Source organism: Vigna radiata, chromosome 2, assembly GCF_000741045.1.
Source record: "Vigna radiata var. radiata cultivar VC1973A chromosome 2, Vradiata_ver6, whole genome shotgun sequence".
NCBI classification, from domain to species: Eukaryota; Viridiplantae; Streptophyta; class Magnoliopsida; order Fabales; family Fabaceae; genus Vigna; species Vigna radiata.
The window spans coordinates 14,402,317-14,406,160 of NC_028352.1; positions in this window are offsets into that span (position 1 = coordinate 14,402,317).

Below are 3,844 nucleotides of genomic sequence, written 5' to 3' on the forward strand. Positions count from 1 at the left end.
CATGCATGTTCAAATCAAAAGGTCTTTTCATGGTTGTAATGGGNCCAANGACAAGGGAGGATATCATATGGATGAGAAGCTACAAACCAAAAAGAATAGAGGAGCAATGGGGAATAAGTGAAAATACAATCAAATCACACCCAAAACCTCTAATTCAATCATCTTCTTGACTCCATTATTCACACAATTTTCCTTTTTCTCTTTTTTTTTTTGTATTATTTTTTTTTTCATCTTGTCTCTTTTCTTTTCTCTCTTTTGAGAACACAAATTTCAAGAGACAAGATACACCCTGATTACAAAACAAAAGCAAGAAGAGGAACCATCTAGCCAATTCATTTGAATCCCCCGGAAGACCACACTTATTCCCAAAACAATTCCAAAGCTCCAAAATTCCCTAAGGTTCAGGTAATCATGGTTTTTCAGTTAGGGCTAGTGTATGAGCTTCAAAACAAAGAAATGGGAAAAGCATAGGCTCAAAGGGTCTATCAAAGGATCACAACAAGGTAAGCTCATTTGGCTAGAGAGGCTCAACAACAAAACTGCCTTTATCACTTTCAAACATGCATATAAATCAAGAATCATCAAAAAGAGTCAAGCCAAAGCGTATGTGCAAGCAATCAAGAGACATATCACACACAAGAAAGAATATCAAGTGGCTCAAATCTCACACAGGGCATTTCTGTCACAATCAATCACCCTCAAACATCATAATCATCTTTCCAAGCAAAGAAAAGCAAGGAATCCAACAAATCAGAGTGTCAATGAAGTGGAAGACAAGTCTACAACCTAAACCGAATCCAGAAATCAAGAGAAACATGCAAAAATGTACAAAAGACACAACAAAAACTACCTAGAAAACAAAAAATTTAACGCAGAAAAACAAAAACTGACAAAGCAAATAGAATTCTCCCCCAATAGACCACACTTAAACTACACAGTGTCCTCAATGTGTCACAATCATCAGATCACAATCATAACAGTCAACAAACCAAGGACAAGGGCAATAAAAGTAAGGAAAGAGGGAGAAGAGAAAAAGAAAACTTCCCTGATCAAGGTGGCAGTTGCCAATTTTGGACTTTGAGGTCTTCCACCATTGGATTCAGCAAAGAAGTCTTGAGGAGGAACTGCTTCAGTCTCCAGATTTGATCAAGCAGGGAGATGTCCTCCACAGCTGGATCTAAGAAGCAGTGATTGTTGATGAGCAGGTTCAGCTGGTGCCTATTAATCTTCAAACTGTCGGCACCTTTGTCTTTCACCATGGGTGTGTGTTGATCAAATGCATGTGTACCTCCTGCAACATGGTTAGTGCAATGTGGTTCCAAAGAAATAATATGCAGAGGTATAACACCCAATCCCAGTGTAAGAGGCTGAACCTCAGATATACCCTCAGAACATGAATCAATTTCAGATTGATAAACAATATTAATAATAGGCTCAGATTCATGTTCAGTGCATGGAGAATAAACATTCAGACAAGATGGCAAAAAATGGTTCTCATCATGCACAAAGCAAGAATTAAAAACTGGCTCATCAACAACATAATCATCAACATACCTATCAACAACATGATCATCAACAACAGAATCAATCATAGGTATGTTTACCTCCACTTCCCTGAAAGTTGGTAGAGTGGTGGAAGGTGAAGCTGGTCTACCTATCTCAAATTCACTGCTTATACCTGCCTGGTCCTCCGAATCTTCATCAGGCTCCTCAGGTGCAAGAGTGGGGACATAGGAGGATGGGAAAGTAGGTGGCACAATAGTAGGCTCATGACTCTGCTCCTCATCCCCTATGCAGGTGACACTGTCATCATCAGTAATCTGAACAGTCTGAATTGGAGGTCCCTCTAAAACACGAGACTGTTCCTNNATGGCCTGCCTGGNTATCTGCCTCCANAACTCATTCAATGTTGGCTCAGAAGAAGTAGAAGATTTGGAAGGTGGTCGGGCAGATGCCTCTTGCTGTTCCTGTTTCCTCTGATTTTTCTTTTGTGGCTGCTTGTTGTTGTATATGTTGGTAGCATAAGCTTGAGGCTCATCATGAGATACCGGGTGATCCNAAGAAGGACAAGCATCCGTATAGTGGTCACTGGAAGAACATAAAGCACATAATCGTGCAACAGATGCAGATGGAGGTGCTAGTCTCTGGTTGGATGCCAGCTGTGTCACCAAACTCTCAAGAGAATCAAGCTTGCTTTCCAATTTCCTACCAACAACTGATAAAGAATGGGCAGGCTCATGAGACTGCAGCTGCTGTGGTTTCTGAACAGGTGGAGAAGGCATACAAGGAGTCTGGAATGATGGTTCCTGATATTGATGCTGTGAAGTACCATACCATCCCAAGTTAGGATTAGCCCACCCAGGATCATCGCTACAGCCATACCGCACAGGGAAGAATTTGTCAAGAAACTGATGCTCAAGATCTTCCCAACAGGTGACGGATCCAGGAGTAATACAACAACACCAATCCCTTGCCGCTCCATGTAATGAGTACTCAAATGCCCTTAAGAACATGTCCTCATCGGGGACATCTGGAGGTTTCATTAAAGAGCATAATGTGTAGAACTCCTCCAAATGTCTATATGGGCATTCACCTGCAAAACCATGAAATCTAGGCAGCAAATTTATCAGTCCACTGTTGAAAACACAACGAATATCCTCCTCATCAAGTGGAAACGGCTCCCTAGGAGCACTCTCATGAGATAGAGGAGGAACCGTTCTGTTCTCAACATAGAAATCAGCAGAGTATATATGAGAACCATACTCAGAGTCAGATGCAGAAGGAGAATCATAATCATAGACACAGGCAGAAGAAACAGTGTTCACATAGCCAAAATAGGTAGACATGGAAAAGAAGGGGGAAAAGAAGAATGCAATGAAAATATGCAACTAAAGCTACCGAAATGCAACACACAATGACGAACACACAAAACAGAACATCACACTCAACACAGAAGACAAGACACAACACTCACTAACACAACAAAAGACCTAAAACCGAACCGTTGGTCCCCGGCAACGGCGCCAAAATTTGATGGGTGTCGTCGCCCAATCAAATTTGATTGCATATTAGAAATGCAGTATAGTGTTAGGAAGTGACTCCTAGGTCGTCTCACAAGGACCAACTNCGGTTCGAGACTTAGGTCTAACACATCGTGGGGGGGTTTGAAAGTGTTTTTTTTTTTTTGCAAGGAAAATTAAACCCAATTAAAATGCATGGAAATTAAACACAACTAAATAATACAGAAAACATTAAAGTAAAATAAAATGCTAAACCTAACACTACAAGAGACAAATATTCGGACATAATTAAAACGATTAACATCCAACATTCAATTAAATCTACCAAGAGAGATGAAAATTAAAAATTCTTCCAAAGGGCACTCACTAGCCGTGACACCTATCAACAAAGCACCGTCCACCACTTGTACAGAAAAGAAATAAATGACCTAAAAGAAATTACACTATAGACTACAACCTACTCCTATCTATCAACATTGGCACCAAAATAAAAGGGAGATGCTAAAAGAAAGTGGCAGCCAATAAAACAAAAGGTAAAAAGGAAAATGTTTTTTTTTAAATAAACAAAAAGTGTAAAAAAAAAATGAAAGCCGTGAAGCAATGTAAATCACGTCTCCATCAAATTCTTTTAAAGCAAAGTGAATAATCCAAGAGGTAGCTATTGGGACCACGTAACATTCTAAATTCCTTTTCCATTCTTTTAATAAAAACATTCAAAAACTCCATAGAAGAAATATTCAAAGAAAACCTGCAATTAAAATAAAAGCAACAAATAACCAAAAATCAAAGGAAGAATAAATGTGTTTTCTTTTATTCACCCAATG